The following is a 20,811-nucleotide window of genomic DNA, read 5'->3' as shown; positions in this document are numbered from 1 at the left end:
CCTTCTTCATTAGTAGTTGGTGCACTACTAAGTTTAGGCACCAGGATTCTGTGGAGTAATTACGTCCAAATCGGTGATAGTTTAAGTAGGGCAACAGTATACTGTTACAACACAGCTCCACCAGGGTATCACAAAAGCAAATGAAGTTTGAAAAGCCTAAACCGTCAGTGAATAATCGAAATATAAAAAGTGTATCACATGATACTGCACCACAATAACTGCTGCAAAACTGCAAAACTAATAATAACTTTATCTTGGAAGTCTTCCATTTGGTCCACGTTTGCATAGAAAAAAAACACCATCAGAAATCAAGTCCGCCTTGATGCCAAACACCTTGTTATTTGTTTATTTATTTATTTTCCAAACCTACACTCCTGGAAATTGAAATAAGAACACCGTGAATTCATTGTCCCTGGAAGGGGAAACTTTATTGACACATTCCTGGGGTCAGATACATCACATGATCACACTGACAGAACCACAGGCACATAGACACAGGCAACAGAGCATGCACAATGTCGGCACTAGTACAGTGTATATCCACCTTTCGCAGCAATGCAGGCTGCTATTCTCGCATGGAGACGATCGTAGAGAGGCTGGATGTAGTCCTGTGGAACGGCTTGCCATGCCATTTCGACCTGGCGCCTCAGTTGGACCAGCGTTCGTGCTGGACGTGCAGACCGCCTGAGACGACGCTTCATCCAGTCCCAAACATGCTCAATGCGGGACAGATCCGGAGATCTTGCTGGCCAGGGTAGTTGACTTACACCTTCTAGAGCACGTTGGGTGGCACGGGATACATGCGGACGTGCATTGTCCTGTTGGAACAGCAAGTTCCCTTGCCGGTCTAGGAATGGTAGAACGATGGGTTCGATGACGGTTTGGATGTACCGTGCACTATTCAGTGTCCCCTCGACGATCACCAGAGGTGTACGGCCAGTGTAGGAGATCGCTCCCCACACCATGATGCCGGGTGTTGGCCCTGTGTGCCTCGGTCGTATGCAGTCCTGATTGTGGCGCTCACCTGCACGGCGCCAAACACGCATACGACCATCATTGGCACCAAGGCAGAAGCGACTCTCATCGCTGAAGACGACACGTCTCCATTCGTCCCTCCATTCACGCCTGTCGCGACACCACTGGAGACGGGCTGCACGATGTTGGGGCGTGAGCGGAAGACGGCCTAACGGTGTGCGGGACCGTAGCCCAGCTTCATGGAGACGGTTGCGAATGGTCCTCGCCGATACCCTAGGAGCAACAGTGTCCCTAATTTGCTGGGAAGTGGCGGTGCGGTCCCCTACGGCACTGCGTAGGATCCTCCGGTCTTGGTGTGCATCCGTGCGTCGCTGCGGTCCGGTCCCAGGTCGACGGGCACGTGCACATTCCGCCGACCACTGGCGACAACATCGATGTACTGTGGAGACCTCACGCCCCACGTGTTGAGCAATTCGGCGGTACGTCCACCCGGCCTCCCGCATGCCCACTATACGCCCTCGCTCAAAGTCCGTCAATTGCACATACGGTTCACGTCCACGCTGTCGCGGCATACTACCAGTGTTAAAGACTGCGATGGAGCTCCGTATGCCACGGCAAACTGGCTGACACTGACGGCGGCGGTGCACAAATGCTGCGCAGCTAGCGCCATTCGACGGCCAACACCGCGGTTCCTGGTGTGTCCGCTGTGCCGTGCGTGTGATCATTGCTTGTACAGCCCTCTCGCAGTGTCCGGAGCAAGTATGGTGGGTCTGACACACCGGTGTCAATGTGTTCTTTTTTCCATTTCCAGGAGTGTAGTTTGGGCGACAAATGTTGCCATCATCAGTGGGTTTTTCTAAAATCTAAAACATGCAGAAAATAGCATAGTTATACAAACATAGTCACACATTATTAGATTTTTACTGTTAGTTTTTTGAAATATAGTTTTCTGTGGATACTTTCATACTACGTCATGTATTGTATATAATGACACGCTTTCAAAAATTATTCTCGCTATTTGCGGCGTATTTTCTGTGCTTTTTTTCTGTTGCCGTTTTTTCTCATCGTACATCATGTCATCTGCAACTGTGTGAGCGGCTGTTAGTAAACAAATACTAAAAGGTGAACTTAGTATGTCAGCTATACAAACTTGGGGTTGCGGTAGTGCTGTGGAATACAGTTTTGGTGTATACTGGGCTGTAACTTAGTTACTCGTGTAGTCACGTTTGTTGGACAGTATTTAGCTGATTCTATGCACAGAAAAACAAAATTTTCGCACTTTGTTTATGATCAAGAACATTACGCCATCTTGCTGTTCGTGATAGTCGCGAGAGGTGTATCGCAAGTTTGCGAGAAGGCTGTGGAAAATGTAGCGGGAGTTACGACGACTGCTGTTCCTCACATATGTCTCTGAGTGTGATGGAGAAGTCGTCTTTTGGGTATGTATGCTTTCTGTTCTGTGTCCATGGTCAGTTCTCTCAGATCGGTAAAGAGGGTATTGTTGCAAAGTTTTATTTTTTGGTTTATCACATTTCTCTCTTCGACTATAATCATTTGTATGTAGTAATTTTCTTCTATTGTTAATTGTCGGTATAGACTGTTGCCGTGTTTCAGAATGTGTAGATCACTTTCTATATTAGTGGGGTTGTGACTTTTGTTCATTAGGTGTACTGAGAAAGTTGAATGTGTGCTGTCACTCTTTAGAGCTCTGAGATGCTCCATGTACAGTCGTGCTCAAAAGTATCCGAACGACCTGAATTGCATTTCACCTGATTCGCATGCAACCAGCCTACCGCAGCTGTCTAGCAGGTCCTCTGATCGCTCCTCGGTACAGTCGTTTGACTATTGAAATTGGTTCCAACGAGTCGCCACTAGAAAACACTGCTCTGTATCGCAATAACTCAAGATGTAAAGTAATACCAAGATACTACAAATATCAGGGAACACCTTATCACAGATAAGACTGTCCTTCAGGCTTGTAAGCTCACATTTATTGCAAGAAATGACATACCTGAAATGTTACTACTCCCATTATTACGTCACATACGTAATGCACGTAGTGAGTTCGTCGTATTCATGATTTCCTCTTCAAAGTAACATACCGTACTTGTTATTTAACACAAAATGACATTAAAAATTCTGCATATGTATTCAAACCCAGATCATGCAGACTAAGATTTCGTGACTAACGAAAACTAACAGTCATTCCTGACTAGGCATTAATTTTTTCCTTCCCAGGACTTCAACCCGGCACCTATCGCTTTTATATTCTAGAGAAAACTAACGCTAAATGTGGGTTTGTTACACCAGCAGCGACACGTGAGCATGTTTGAACGAGAAATAATAACGACGAAGAGTTCAGTGCTGACTGGGAATCGAACCCCACACATATCGTTTCTTCACACAAACAGGCGTCAGCTACCAAATTTTTCTCCACTAGCAGCTCGGAATAACATCCTTGAACTTATAAAGATTTCGCAAATAGTTGTATATCTTACTGGGAGTCAAAACGTCAGATATCGTTAGTGTTGACAACGAATGAAAATGCATTAAAAATCAAAATTAGTATCCACCAGCAGATAGGTGTTTTCATGCTAGAGCTTGATTATTCATAATTGAAACCTTAGTGCCGGGCCAGGATTCGAACCCATTCACGGGCAGTATGTGGAGATGTTGAGGAATCCGCAGTTTTGAACAAACAACAAATTGTAGTAGAGCTGTATTGACACGGAGGGTTCAAATTCCGCGGTAAGGGTGGTCTGAGTTGCATTACCAGTTCAGTACCTATTTTATACAGAAGCTCAAATATAAGATGGAATACGTGGTGTCACCGCCAGGCACCACACTTGCTAGGTGGTAGCCTTTAAATCGGACGCGGTCCGGTAGTATACGTCGGACCCGCGTGTCGCCACTATCACAGTTTGCAGACCGACCGCCGCCACACGGCAGGTCTAGAGAGACTTCCTAGCACTCGCCCCAGTTGTACAGGTGACTTTTCTAGCGATGATTAACTGCCTACTTACGTTATCATTTGCCGAGAAGATAGTTTAGCATAGCCTTCAGCTACGTCATTTGCTACGACCTAGCAAGGCGCCATTATCAGTTACTATTGATATTTTAAATCATGTACCGTCAAGACCGACGTTCATCCTTAATGGATTTAAGTTAAGTATTCCACCAGCTACGTCCGTTTTTCTAAATTCTAATTTCCTTGTCCTGTTCCAGACCTCAAGCCAGCCTGCGTGAGCTAAATCGCGTGCCTTTCGGCCTCGTCTAGTAACACGGTGTTGGCTCTCCTGTCAACCACAACAGAATAAGTGTCCTGTGACCCTACATAGCGTTTGTTTCGTCACTAGAAATAAATAACTAGTATAAGAAAGGATACTGGTGATAGAGTTTCTACATGTCGCAACTCCCGACATTATTGTGGTTCATCCTAATGTCCACTTGGTATCATGTTTAATGTGAACTTCAGACCACAATGCCACTATACCTTCTTCATTTCGCAGACCATAAGAATATGAACCTGTCATCAAACCAACATACCACCAAACCCCCTTATTTTTGAGTCATTTTCCTATCATAGCACTGTTGCGCCACGCTGGATGAGACTTCTGAAACACAGGCTCCCTGTAGTGGTTTGCAGCATGTTCAGTACATTCATTTACTTGGTTGACCGAATCGCCATGAACTAACTGCCTCGGCTATCCAGTGCACACATTCGACTCTATTTTGTAATCACCGAAATAAAATCACATAACTGCCACCTACAGAGAACTGCCAACAGTGTAGGATGCAAAAATTTAAATATGAAGTATTCCTTTCCACATGAGCTACTCTATTGCGCTATTTGTTTGTTGAAACCGTCCTGTAGAGCAAGAGAAAAGCTGTACCTGTCTGTCTCTCAGAAGTCTAGATCAGGCCATATGTATCTCACAGCACAGTGGAATGTCGAAGTTCTGGAGGAACTATTGACTTCTGTAGGAGCTGTAGTTACATGGCAGCTAGTGGCGCAACAGTAAGCGTTATGCACTGTAGATAAGATGTCGTGAGTTCGTGTACATTCACTGCTACATTTTTTAAAACGCAATTCTGCTATCTGCTGGAGTTATCAATTCGACGAAAGTATGTTTTAATAAAACTATATGTACACAAGTGTGCCTCTATAGGCTCCAATTTGTTAAATACTACTCACATAGATTTCGATTGGGTCTGTGTTTAATTGATATGCTGTGTCATGCTCAACAGGTATGCAAATGTGCCGTTTCATAAATATAGTTATGTGTTCCTAGAAACCCAATATTTGCGTGTCAGCAGCGGAAAGAGGCGTTACGTGTTGTGCATTCAAAGTTTTTCACCATTGCACTATGAGCTGAAAGTATTTTCTTGCGATGTGCTTATCGATGTTTGATCTGACTGCTTGTAGCCGTTTCACAGAAGGGATAAAAATTTTACAGTCAGCGAGACTAGAAACGCGAACCATAACACACGTTTTTCACAGGTCAGCAAGTCACCACAGAGATAGCGAAGATGTATGTCTCATGCCTTCCTCTTACAAGGTCAATAGTGCTAGAACTCGTAAACCGCTGTTTAAAGGACGAGATTAGTTGCGATTTCTACGTGCAACTACCTTCCTGGGCTGAACACCTCAAGCGATAATAACTCAGATTATTCAATGGAAATGACAGGTAAAATCAAGTGAACTTTGAGGCTTAATTCCGTGCACACCAGGAAGTAACTCGTCGATCACAGTGTTGCCAAACATACCTTGCCTTGTTGCCAAATCTAAGTTACAGTACCAGCAGGAAGAGGACGAACCGATGTGATGCTACAGTGGGCTGAGAAGTGACCATAGCTGGCGCCTACGGCCTGGAATACGTAATGCGTCTGATTCGCACTTCTGTAACTAGGTTTAGGGACTGGAGCGTAGTAACTAATAGTACTCAGAATTGACTGCTAACCAAGCATCATAAATCAGTAACTCTCATAGTTGCTTTTATATTTCTTTCGTAACTATACTCAAAATTAAGAAACTCGTTCACGGACGTTTTCGTGCCTCGCCTATAGTCGAGCACAACAAACAAATAAAAATAAAAAGAGAATGTGTGTGTGTGTGTGTGTGTGTGTGTGTGTGTGTGTGTGTTTGTGTGTGTGTGTGAGAGAGAAGAGAGCGAGAGAGAAAGGGAGATAGAGAGAGAGAAGCAGGGACTGAGAGATAAAAATAAAAAAGAATGAGAGAGAGGGTAAAAAATTGTTGTAAAGAAATTCAATAGTGCTATGTAAAGAAATGTTTCATTAAAATGGCACGTTCCACATCATTACGAAATGCCGTATTCATGATCTATGGGACAAGTGTTAATCTAATCTAATCATATCATATTGCCGACTAGTCATGAAGAGTCATAAATTACCTAAATTTTCGCCAATATCACTAACCAAATCTAAACTTGAAAATAAGAGACGACAGTTTTTGTAATAAACCGGGACTCCTATCAAGACCCTTTCATCCCTGTTAACTAACCACGAAAGATGTCTGATATACCTCAATTCAGAAGTAACAAAGTGTGTACCCATTTAAAGATGAAGCTCATGATGTGATGTTCTGTGACGGAGATATGAACCCAACACATAATCGGATTGTTAACGAAGTAAAATAAAATGTTACGTATCGGCTTTTCTTACCAGCTGCTAGGTGTTTGAATCTAACATAAGGATAAAAATTTTTGTGCCTGAGCGACATTCGAATACCACTCCTATCGTTCTTCTGTATCGTCCACGAATGTAGCTTAAGTATCAATTACTTACTCACCAACAGTAAGATGTGTGCGTGTTTGACCAGACATTGTTGGCAACGCATGAACAGACATTAAAAATGCACGTTGATTTTCACCAGCCGGCCGGTGTGCACGTGATAGAGCTATAAATGAAATTATGAATATTTTTGTACTGGAACACGATTCAGACCCACATACTTACCTTTGGAGAAGACCTAGAGAAGACTGCAGTCTTGGGTAAAGGAAAGAAATGATTGAACTATTCTGTTCCGAGATATTCAGATCCTCGAAAAAGGAGATACGAATTCGAATCACAGTCCAGGACAAAATTTTTCAACGTCTGTAGTTCAATCAAGTACAAGTAAAATAAGAGCCCTTTTTCTTTAAATGGCTATCGGTTAATCAAATAAAATAAAATTTTCTAGTTCTGTCGACAGTATTTCTGTTTACCATTACCTCCACCTATGTCATTTCCCAACGTACACCGTTCTTGCCCAGTTGGGAATGAAGGAACGTGATGTTTAATGAGGATTCTGGATTATAACGTCTTTCACTTGAGGTTACCAGAGGTAAAGTAAAGCTGTTTGTGCCTCTTAAAAGTAAATGCCTGAACCCACGCATTCCACTTGTGATAGTTCGTTCCACCAGACCACTGCGGCCAGGAGTGTGTTGTAACGGATGATGTGCTTAGCTTACAAAATTAGTTACGGTGGAAAAAATGCGAGTCTATTAAATGGTTAAGTAAAAGAAGCTTCTGAAGTGGAGATTATGCTATTCTCATGTCAGCATAATGTAAAGACTCTTCTGGGCATCATAGCCTCGATGTGAAGCTATTTTGAAATTTTCACTAATTCAGGAAATTTCTTAGTTCGAGAAAATCCACTGTGAAGTGTGAAGCTACCGTCATTTTTACTATCATTTTCTTCATACTTCTGCTGAAACACTTGTGCTTGAAGATAATTAAAGCCTTTTGCTCAGAAGTAGGTGCCCAAGAACAAGTTCTTTCCCTGTCTACGGAATCTTTTTCATGTTAATGTCAAACATCAGGAGTTACTTGTAGATCACATTAAAACTAAAGTAAATGATGAAGACGTTACTTGACAACAAAAACGAGCTGCCTTTCTTCATTTACTTGCGCCTAGATATGGCTGCCGAATACTGCCAAACCAATAGCCAAGGGATCTTACTGCCTTCCAATATACGTCGCTGTCAGTTCTTCCATATGATTTGTTCGACGTAACCTGTTTCAAGTTGTGTATGACAGACAATGTTTTAGAAAATCAATTGTTTTCCTTTGCAATAAACAGAAAGATTTTCATTCTAAGCTATCCAGGTCCATAATTTTCGCAATATTAGTTCAAATTTAATATTCGCTTCTATAATGTAGGAAAGTATTTCACAGTTGCAAAACCCGCATCCGACTCATTGTCCTTACACTAAGCTGCTGACCATAAATTCTAGCTCAGAGTGTCACCAGTTTAAGTAACCTAATGTAGCGAAGACTGTTCGCCAGTGCTCTTTCTCACAGGAAAATACGCAATTCATTCATTGGGTTCCATAAGTACCCTGTAACAGTAATTTTTGTGTGTATGCAATGCATACGGTTTGTAGAATTTAGTGGTGCTCTCTCTGCCACTTCTGTATACAATATGCCTGACCTAAACGAGGTCTTTATCATTACAGGCCTTGGGCAGTGCAACATCATATTGACAAAAGTAATGTGCTTATACTATCAACATCACTGTTCGTTTTAGCTAATTTTGTAATCATTTAAATAAAACAACATGATCTTCCAGTGGGAGACATTTCGTCCCCCTTTTCCTTCTGTGAAATTTGTCACTAAGTTTTTGTCTTCCAACCAGCGAAACGCGGCAGAGTACGGCCGGTAAACGATTCACGAACCATGATTTAGTGCCCTTAAGACTATATATTTTAACACTGGCGTAGCTGAAGGAATTTAGTTTCTTCTTAAATAGTCTCATGCAGCAACGTTCACAGATATCTCATATAGGAAAAGCTCTTTATCCAGGTACGAAAGTTGTAAAACAAAGTTCCCACAGTTTGTGTCAGGTTGATCTTTTCGTCTGATACCACTGCGTAAGTATTTTGTGTAAGAGATATCACAAGCAGTGTTCCTGTAGCTGTGGGTATCATTGGTTGAAAACGAGTTTAACACCAATGGGTACAGTACTGTTAAATATTCTGAATGGTTATCAACCTAAGTCTGCATTCATCCACAAACTGAGGCGTATTTGTCTCCTAAAGCACACGAAAGTGCCAACGCAGGCACAAACGACAGATCCTAATTTTAATGCCAAGCAGAAACCACAGTGTTGGCTGCATGGTGGCAAGGCGATAAAGAGCAAGACTACGGATACGAAGGTTTGAGGTTCGATCCCTCAACAGTCTCACAATTTTTATGTGCCATTTTACACTCATTTCCCCTGGAGCAGTGTTTTTTGATGTGAAAAATGCCGAGTTGCATTGTGCTCCGAAAGTCACGTTAAACTGTAGGCTCCCTATTAACTGGCTAGATAAGTCAACTCAGAGGTCGGAGGAAAGCAACGGCATACCACCTCCAAGACCATGCCTATTAAAGCACTGTGGTGTTCAAACCACTCTTTCGACTGATGAATGCTTTATTCTACTATGGGTTCCAAAGTCAATAATCTTCGGGTTATTAACGTTTTTTGTTTTCATGCTGTAGCTTTGATACCAGTAAACGTAAGGAACAGGCTGAGCACTGTCACCGATCGAGTTGTCAAGGTGGTAGACGACGATGCTGTCGACCCCAGTTACAATCTTGGTCATGGCTATGTTTCAGTTGAATACCTTTATGTCCCTTTCTGCGTCTTTCAAGATATACTTTTAAACACTTGGTACGCATCCAAATTGATATCTGATAGACTGAATTTAGCAACATGAATCAGATATGTTTTCCGTGCAATATATCGGACAACAAGTCTGTGCAGCGAGATTTCGTTTGTGTGTTGCACATGGTGCAAGAAATATTTGTGTTTTGCTTGCTTTTGTGATAGACTTCACCCACTGAATGCGAGCAAGCTCACGAATAGACTGTCAATAACTGGAATTACGCAATAATACATCTAAAAGTTGTATTTTTGTATTACGTATCCCAATGAAAATAACTGTAAACAGATTATATGCCTAATTGCTTATTATTCGCGCTTCTCGATGTTTTCCTCAAAAAATAAAAAGAAAGAGAGAGAGAGAGAGAGAGAGAGAGAGAGAGAGAGAGAGAGAGAGAGAGAGAGAGAGGGAAAGAAAGAGAGACAGAGAGAGAAAACAGAAATGTATTTCAAATATCAGCTCGGTGACGCAATGTTCGTCTCGTCATGTAAAGCAAGGATAGTTGATAGGTAATATCTCGTTGTACTAGCGACATGTATGGCTACAGGGTTCTTTCTTTTCTATCTACAAACAACCAGAACATAATTCAGTGCCGGCCGCGGTGGTCTCGCGGTTCTAGGCGCGCAGTCCGGAACCTTGCGACTGCTACGGTCGTAGGTTCGAATCCTGCCTCGGGCATGGATGTGTGTGATGTCCTTAGGCTAGTTAGGTTTAAGTAGTTTTAAGTTCTAGGGGACTAATGACCACAGCAGTTGAGTCCCATAGTGCTCAGAGCCATTTGAACCATAATTCCACAATTCAGTAACAAAATGGTAAGAACATCTATGCAGTGCGCTAATTAAACACTCAGCCTTTCTTGGTTATTTTGTTAATCGTCTGTAATGCAGTAAACATCCTTGATTATTAATTTGTTATTACTACCATTGTTATTGTTATTCGTCACCTCACAACAGCTTTCTTATCACTCATTGCTGCCGATGCACGTAACGAATGGTTCAGGATGAATGGAATGTGGGGTGTTTCGTCACGGAGAATATACACATTTATTTCGGATTCTTGTGTTCAGGGTAATATGAAAATCTCAATAAGAGAAGACGACAACGTGATGCCGGTGATGCAGGAAATAACACCCAACTATTTCTGTCGATTTAACACCATGACGACAGACAAATTGGCGTCTCACTGTATTTTGACTATAATTTGTTAGCCTTTCTTGCAACCCCGTTTTAATACTTCGTGGGAGCAGGTATAATATATTGCTTTTTGAATACCGAACATTTACACACAAAGATAGTAAATGGAACGATACAAAGAAACAATCAGACTCATGGGTGTGGATGCAGCTCATCATTAGAAGACTAAACAAGAGGGAAACATCACAAAAGCAATGAATACGCTGGTTAGTATACATTATTTGTGTAGATCTGAAGATGAGAAAGCACAGATCTGCAGTGCCCACATCTACACTTTAGTTTCTGTCTTAATGGGCATAATTTTTAGTTTCTTCTCTTCTGAATTTTCAAATGAATTGATTATTACGTGGTGTAGAGTAATTAGTTAACTGTGTTTCTTACAGCCTCCATTCGCACCAAAATGTTTCTACACTCTCGTGCAGTTCATGAAATTCTACTTGTATGATCACAACACTGCACATAGATGCAATCGATTTCGAGATGCAAAGTGTTTGTCATCTTACTTTTCACGACAGGTGGGCAAAGTTGATTTCACAAGACTTTTTATTGTACTGAAATAGTCTTTTGTCACAAAGTAAAAAGGTAAGTGTTTTATTCGTATATATTTTGTGGGAATCTGTAATCGTGATGGAAGATTACACACCTGAATGTTTGACACAACTGGTAGGAGAAAACGCTGCATATTAACCAAACCCCGCGCCTCCTCACCGTATCCTCCTATGATACGAGCACGGGATTCTCCTCCTATAACGCTACAGAGCTGTTCCTAGCACAGCTGAGAATTGGCAACATCGTCACAAACATTTGGCAACACTGTGGAAGTGCTCAAATGGTTCAAATGGCTCTGAGCACTATGGGACTCAACTGCTGGGGTCATCAGTCCCCTAGAACTTAGAACTACTTAAACCTAACGAACCTAAGGACATCACATACATCCATGCCCGAGGCAGGATTCGAACCTGCGACCGTAGCAGTCGCACGGTTCCGGACTGCGCGCCTAGAACCGCGAGACCACCGCGGCCGGCTGTGGAAGTGCAATCACTTCCGCGTATGGTACTGAATTGACTCGCTAAATTCACTTGATAATCCCTTTCCATTTGAATCACTCGTGCTATATAATCCTCATGTAAACTAAGACACTGAGACAGAAAATTCAATTTTTTGGCTACAGAAATGCTCTTCTTCACATAAGTGACGACTTTTATTATCTTTCGCGATACATTATGAGTCTGAGCGACCAATACAATGATGAGAGTGGCGTACAGCCAGCAGTGTGTCCGTAGCCCCGCATACCGCACGTGTCTCGTGTTGCAACGGTTCCAGGAATCGTCAGTTTTAGCCGTCGAAGGGACCAGCGTGTGCGAGCTTCTTTTCTTTTTTTTGTCCTCTATTTTATGGAGCTACGAATTTGCAGAAGAAATTCTGTAACGAAATCAGAAGAAAACCTTCACACATCAAATCCTCTTGGCAGCTCGACTCAGTAAGTAGTGTTAATGGTGATAGATCTCGGCTTTCTGACTGCCAAGCTGCTTCACAATGCAAGCGTCTCTGAAGAAAGTCGAATAGACCGTCAACGAAACGAAATTCAGTATTGTTCTTCACTTAAGACTCACATGCCAGGGTGATAAGTATGAAGGGAATGAACTGATGAGCAAATAGCAAGAAAATACTTTCAGCTCATAGTGCAATGGTGAAAAACTTAGAATGCTGCGCAACAGGTAACGCCTCTTTCCGCTGCTGACACGCTCATTTTGGGTTTCTAGGAACACATAACTTTATTTATGAAACGCCACATTTGCATACCTGTTAAGCATGACACAGCATACCAATTAAACACAGACCCAATCGAAATCTAAGTGAGTAGTATTTTACAAATTCGTGCCTATAGAGGCAGTGTATACAGATAGTTTTATTAAAACAAAATTTGGTCGTAAGGTTATCGTGGGTAGTTTTATTTCATTTCTTACAATACAGTGCACAATTTTCGTAAGGTTTCTTTTAGTGTTTTTAAACGGATACTAAACATGGTGAGAGAAATTAATCATAAATGATATATGCGAATTTTCTGATGTTATCTATAACAATCTGACTGTGCACATGCAGTTTATTGATTACATGCACGTAGAAAACTTGTTCTGAATTAAAGCTGTCAAACATGGTTTGAAGAAGATTAAAATGCCACTACCACACGACAGCTAATGTAGAAAATACTTTTCTGACTATTTTGGCACGATGCGCTCCCCCCATACATAATACAAAAGCATCAGGATGCATCTGCAGCCAGACCGTCTATTAAACCTGAAAGGAACAAAATGTTGCAGAAGTTAACCCTTTTTCCACATGCGAATATTTTGGGTTGAGAAGTGAAGGGAATTATGTTCAAAGTTCCATTAAATTGATAACTTCAGCAGACAGTAGAATTGCGTTTCAAAAAATGTAGCAGTGAATGTACACGAACTCACTACATCGTATCTACAGTGCATAACGCTCACTGTTAGGCCACAAGCAGCCATGTAGCTACAGCTCCTACGGAAGTCTATAGTTCCACCAGAACTTCGGCATTCCACAGTGCTGTGAGATAATACATATGGCCGGATCTAGACTTCTGAGAGACAGACAGTTACAGCTTTTGTCTTGCTCTACAGGATGGTTTCAACAAACAAATAGCGCAATAGAGTAGCTCAAATGGAAAAGAACACTTCATATTTAAATGTCTGCATCCTACACTGTTGGCAGTTCTGTGTAGGTGGCAGTTACGTGATTTTATTTCGGTGATTACAAAATAGAGTCGAATGTATGCACTGGATAGCCGAGGCAGTTAGTTCATGGCGATTCGGTCAACCAAGTAGATGAATGTACTGAACATGCTGCAAACCACTACAGGGAGCCTGTGTGTCAGAAGTCTCATCCAGCGTGGCGCAACAGTGTTATGATAGGAAAATGACTCAAAAATAAGGGGGTCTGTTGGTTTCATGACAGGTTCATATTCTTATGGTCTGGGTTCGATTCCATCTTTTGCCCATGATTTTTGATAGGGAGAGACAGATTCTATTCTCTTCTGGCTACGCCAAATGAAGAAGGTATAGTGGCATTGTGGTCTGAAATTCACATTAAACATGTATTCCTTCTCTACCAAGTAAACGTTAAGATGAACCACAATAAAGTCAGGAGTGGCGACATGTAGAAACTCTATCACCAGTACCCTTTCTTATACTAGTTATTTATTTCTAGTGACGAAACAAACGCTATTTAGGGTCACAGGACACTTATTCCATCTTATATTTGAGCTTCTGTATGCCGATAAAACAGGTTCTGAACTGGGAATGCAACTCAGACCACCCTTAACGCGGAATTTGATCTCTTCGTGACAATACATCTCAACTAAAATTTGTTGTTTGTTCAAAACTGCGGATTCCTCAACATCTCCACATACTGCTCGTGGATGGGTTCGAATCCTGGCCCGGCACTAAGGTTTCCATTATACGATTATCAAGCTCTAGCATTAGAACACCTATCTGCTGGTTGATAATAATTTTGATTTTTAATGCATTTTCATTCGTTGTCAATACTAACGATATCTGACGTTTTGACTCCCAGTGAGACATACAACTATTTGCTAAATCTTTATAAGTTCAAGGATGTTATTCCGAGCAGCTGCTGGAGAAAAATTTGGTAGCTGACACCTGTTTGTGTGAAGAAACGATATGTGTGGGGTTCGATTCCCAGTCAGCACTGAACTCTTCGTCGTTATTATTTCTCGTTCAAACATGCTCACGTGTCGCTGCTGGTGTAACAAACCCACATTTAACGTTAGTTTTCTCTAGAATATAACAGCGATAGGTGCCGGGATGAAGTCCTGGGAAGGAAAAAATTAATGTTTCGTCTCGTCATTTCAGTTAAAACATCTAGCTACTGCCGAGAAAATCCGATATGCCACAGCTGATTGAGCTACGATAACAATCCGATTAGGTTCTGGGTTCTAATCCCTGTCCAACACAAAGCTTTACCTCACGGCATTTCAAGTACGTTACTTGTGAAGAAGCAATATTTAACATCTCCCTTAGTTCGTTAACAGGGACAATAGATGTTGGGTAACAATTCGTGTCCGTTAAAAATGTTTACTTTATGTAATTTAAAGTTGACATTTGCTAACCGATACTGTCTAAAATCGAGGTATATCACTCTCTGTATGCCTAGTCAGAAATGACTGTTAGTTTTCGTTAGTCACGAAATCTTAGTCTGCATGATCTGGGTTTGAATACATATGCAGAATTTTTAATGTAATTTTGTGTTAAATAACAAGTACGGTATGTTACTTTGAAGAGGAAATCATGTATACGACGAACTTACTACGTGCATTACGTATGTGACATAATAATGGGAGTGGTAACATTTCAGGTATGTCATTTATTGCAATACATGTGAGCTTACAAGCCTTAAGGGCAGTCTTATCTGTGATAAGGTGTTCCCTGATATTTGTGTTTTCTAGTGGCGACTCGTTGGAACCATTTTCAATAGTCAAACGACTGTACCAAGGAGCGATTACAGGACCTGCTAGACAGCTGCGGTAGGCTGGTTGCATGCGAATCATGCGGTATGCAATTCAGGTCGTTCGGATAATTTTGAGCAGGACTGTACCTCGTTCAGAAATTTCTGCTTGTTTGTCGTATGTATTGGGTCTGACAGGAGTTTCATGTGAGTTAATATATTCTAGCGTTGCTGAATTCGTCTGAGGTTCTTTCGTCTGGTCTTAGCCTTTTCTAAACTATGTTGTTTCTTCTGAATGTTCCTGGGATCCCTTGTTGTTTCAAGGTGTTTCCAATTCATAGTGATATTTTTTCCTGGGTGTTAGTGTGAACCATCTGTCTCTTCTCCCAGATGTATTGTTGTCCGGCTGTGTTGCCTGTGTATACTACCTCTGCGTTTACAGATCCTTTGGTTGTGCTCTTGAGTGGGTTGCCTCTATTTTTATGTTTCATTTTTACCTTGTCGTTGAGTTTGTTTATGATGTGTGTTTTGTAGTCGTTTCCAGCATTAATTTGTTTGATTATATTTAGTTCCTGTGTGTACTTTTCTAGTTGAAGAGGTGTTCTGTTTATCCTGTGGAGCATGTGTGTGAAACTGGCGTATTTATGCACTGTCGGGTGGCTGGATGATCTGTGGATAACAGTATTTGTGGATATAGGTTTTCTGTAGATGGAGAATTCATATTGGTGGTTGTTTCTTGTGCTTGTAAGATCCAAGAAATTTAGTTTCTTATTTTTTTCGATTTCCATTGTGAATGACATAATGTGGATGACTATCTGTCTAGTAGATGAAACAAAAAAAGGATAGAAGAGCTACACTGTAACATCAACACAGTACACCCACATACTCACTTCACTGTGTTGAGTGCCAGAATTAAATTTTCGCAACTCCCCTCTGAGAGAGAACAAATGTCTGCTTGTGCAGGTTACCGTAAACGTATGCTTCCATACATCGCAAATACGTTTCACGCAGCATTCGTACACACTAATATATTTTCCAGAATTCCTTACTTCTGTGTATCGTATCTTGACAGCATGTCAGCGACTGAGCCGCGCAAAATTAGCCGAGCGGTGTAAGGGGCTGCAGTCATCGACTGTGCGGCTGGTCCCGGCGGAGGTTCGAGTCCTCCCTCGGGCATGGGTGTGTGTATTTGTCCATAGGATAGTTTAGGTTAAGTAGTGTGTAAGCTTATGGACTGATGACCTTAGCAGTTAACTCCCATAAGATTTCACACACACCTGAACACTTGAACTTAATCGACTGAGCTGCAAGATGTCGACAGTTGCCAGCTAACGCTGTAGCGTGGAGCTGCTCATGAAACTTTGTCCAGTTGGCAGACGAGTGACGGCCATGCACTTACAAAAGTCTGCCAAGCAGTTGCAGGAGAATTAGTAAACTCTTCCTCAGAGAGAGAAAATTTTCTGTTTGGAGATGTGTAGGAGGAAGGTTATTTCTTAGGCAATGATGTTCTCACATTGTCTGTTCGTTAAAATGAAATAAATACTTGCTCAAAGCTATAGGGCAGTTAATTCTTTATGTAAAATATACCATACTCTTTCATTTCACTTGTCCAGTGCATAAAATGTTTTATATACTGTACCCCATGATCATACAGTACTATGAGTGCAACTTCTTTGTGTTAAGTTTCTGCTGCTTTGAATTGCGTGTTTATCTTCAAGACTAGGAACGCGTTCATTTAAGCCGCACTTTTCTTAACCTTTAAGAACGAGGGAGCAAACTTCACCAATTCCGTAAGAGCGATAACAATCTAAAAAACTAAGAATTGAACGACGGCGAAGTATACAAGCTAATACATTTGTTTCAAACATACAGGACAGAACTTCTTTCAGAAGCCTTATACTCCAAAACAAGCAGACACTTGACTTAGGAGACTGCACATAAAGTGCGAACGTAATATATAACCTTCACTGATATTGCCATCTTCGTGCCAGACAGGTAATATGGCAACTTGACTCACTATTGGCCATAGTGGGTTCATGGCGTCAGCAGTCTTTGGATCATGAGTTACAGATTTCAGATTAGACCTTGAAAAGAAATATACGGAATTAAGGTAGGGTGATTTAGCCAACTGTGGTATTAATCCTGTGTAATGACTTGATTTGAAATTGGAGAGGCAGCGAAGATTAAACGATGACGTCATCAGAGATGGGGAACTAACTCTGACTGGACGAAGAAGATGGAGAGCATCGGCCTCCTATTTTTCAAAGGAGCTGTTCTGCGCTCTCCTTGAGCGAAATGGGAAATCGCGAAAAACCTGAATCTCGCGGCCCAGCTGGCTTTTAAACCTGCGTCTCTTGAATACAAATTCAGTGCCTTAACCATTACGCAACATCATTCTAACGTTTGACTTTAATATTAAATGTCTAAGTACCACCGCACTGTGTCGTGGAAATGACCATCAGCTGCCTGGTGAATGTACTGCATCCTCATGGGCTACAGTAACGTCTTCTGATAAGTCCGGCAGAGAAGCGTTGAGGAGCACACCAACAGTTATACTATCAGTAATGCTGTCGGTATCATGAAAGTTGATTTGAACACTACAGCCTTGGTGCTACTGGAAGTGGTATGTGGTTGCCTTCATCTTACCTCTCAACTGGTTTGCCCACCCAGTTTGAGTGTGCCAGGTGAGGAGGTAAGAGTGATGTGTAGTACTGGATGCAGTTAACGTAGACTCTGAACCATGGTGCAGCTTGCCATTCTTTATCCTATCATCTATAGTAACACTTCAGGTACAGTCGCTGTAATTTCGGTGATGTCCTCATACGCCCATGCTGTGAAGGTTTGCATTTGCACTCTCACAGGTACTATGAAAGGCCACCACCCATTCCCCTTTGAAATAGAATTAATTGTTGAGAAGGACTGATCTCGAAGAATGTTGGTATTGCGTTTTATGACTTGTGATGATATTTCATAAATCCACCTTCTGTTTCAGGTTTCTTAAATGCACCTTATATATGAGAAAATGATGGAAATTATTTCTGTGCAGTACTCGCACTATGGAGTTTTGTGATATTCCTAATGCAGAGCTCAGAGTACATTCACCATTCCTTTCTCCATGAAACATACCAAAAAATTATCCTCGTCATCCAAACTGTACGTCAACGATTGTTCCCGTCTATTACAACACAGAGGAGCCTCAAATGCAACGCACTCCTCCAGTTTTGAGGGATTGCACCTGTTGGGAACTTGTTTTTGGTATAATTTTCCAGCAGTTTCTCTCATTCCAACAGCGGCCGAGCCGAGAGGACACGCAGCAGAGCAGCAGCAACACTTGTGTGATAAAATCTATATTAATTCAGTGTTTGTCTTTTGTTAACGTGCTTCAGTAAAGAAGTGAACTGTACGTGTTTATTTTACTGTGTAGACTAGTGGTTAGTAAACTAATAGTATTTTTTGTTTTTGCGCAAGTCGTGAGAATATCCTTATGTAGGGCGGCTTCCTAGTGTAAATTTTACGTGAAGAGGAATAGATTTAACTTACATTTACCAAGAAAAAATAAACATAAAACTCAAAACAGCATTTTCTACCAAGGAATATAACTGTACGATAAATTACCAAAAGAGATTAAAGAAATAGAAAAAATACACTTATTTAAAAAGGCAGCTAAAAAGTAATTGTTATGCAATACATTTTAAACATTCAAGGATTACTTAGGTAAAACAGAGTAGGGGTTTGGTAAAAAAATGTTATACAGATAAATAATAATAATAATGATTGTAAAACATCCAACATTCCACATAACACCTTCACTTTATGTTTTTTTCCTTCTTTTTTTCCTTTCTAGAAATACTTACCGCAAGCTATCCATAACACAGTACTAACACCTCTTCCTCTTCCTGAGCTCAGCATCTCACTCATTATGGGGGGATGCTGACTCAGTTTTTCAGGATAGTAAATGGGAAGTTGAGGTACGGAAAATGGCCCAGAGATCACCAGTGTGTGTGAGCATACGTGTGTGTGTGTGTGTGTTGTGGGGCGGCGAAGAAGTTGTCGTATGAGTTGTTTGAATGTTCATTTCACGTAACAGACTATTGCCGATGCAACATATGTGGGACGGCGAAGAAGTCGTTGTTTAATGTTGAATGAAAGTTGAACATTGCCACCTTAAATCACGCGAGCCTGGCAACTAATTTGGTGGCCAGTCAGAAAGCGAAGGGAAACTTACTGACCTTAGTTCCCAGTCTGCACGGCCACATTCCTGTACAGCCCAGCTAAACGAAAAATATCCATAGTTCTTCACGGGATTAGGGCTGCTTCAATAAAATTCAAAGTTCCAAACAAGATTTTATTATCTTAAAGGCTCACACAAATTACTCGAAACTTCTGAAAATGCTAAAGACATTAAATATTGTTAATTCAGCCAATCGTTTAATAGTTCAGAGGCGACTTCTACAGCAAGTTCCTCCCGAATAGTTCATTACTCTAACTAACGGTGCTCTATTAATAGTTCGCAATAATGTTAAAAAAAAAAGATTAATGCTCGCCTTAAAAGTGGAGTTAGTCACCACTTGCCACGCGGAATTATACTTCACACGGACGGCACAATAACAGTTTGTTACCGAAGTCTAAACGATCCAGGACGGTGTACAGTCCTCGCGATTTTCAATGTCCGTTTACATTGCTAAGTACGCGCATGTCACAGCCCGCTATGACGTCACCCGAGGCGAGGCGCGATCGGACGGTAAGCTCGCGTGGACTAGGCGTTGGTCTAATGCGGAGTGAGCTTACTACTGCCTCTGCCGCTCTTTTTATATAGCTCCGGCGCGTACCGCCAAGAGAGCATCTGTTCTTTCCGTTCATATGCAGATGCCTGCGGTCTCCAAATGACCGCTATCTCAGGCACATAATCTTAAATATCACATTTAATAATAGCTTTACAAACTTCTCAATTTTTGTATACATACATCTGAGCAGTACAGAAGCACGTAGAAAATCTCAGCCCGCTAAAATTAAAACTTTACTCTCTAGAATTTTTACAATGGAACTAACGGTAGATTGTTACCTCTGAACCATAGCTTTATCAAGACTTGTATCAGCTGTTAATTATGCTACAAGACTAAAACTTGGTGTAGCTTTGTTAATTGTCCTATCTGATCATTGGTCTTAAAGAATTTGTTTTATCATTAAAATTTAAAGTACTTAATCTATAATGCTTATGTACATTTTACTCACAAAAGTAGTTTTTACTAAATTACTAAAAAAACTAGAAGAGGTAACTGATTGTGGTATTTCCATTATTATTATTAGGGTGAACTGAAGCATCCTACCAATTTTCAATATTGTAGCTCTATTATTTCGCGCCTCTGATTTTTCCGAAAAACGCGGATTCTGGAGTCAATTTTAGTTTTATGGTTTTGGAAACCAGCACCACTCATTAATGACTTCTTACTGCACCTTCTCACCAAATTTTGGCTTCCTAGCGTCATTATTTAGCGCCTCCTATTTTTCTT

Source organism: Schistocerca gregaria, chromosome X, assembly GCF_023897955.1.
Source record: "Schistocerca gregaria isolate iqSchGreg1 chromosome X, iqSchGreg1.2, whole genome shotgun sequence".
NCBI classification, from domain to species: Eukaryota; Metazoa; Arthropoda; class Insecta; order Orthoptera; family Acrididae; genus Schistocerca; species Schistocerca gregaria.
Note: the sequence above shows the minus strand (reverse complement) of the source record.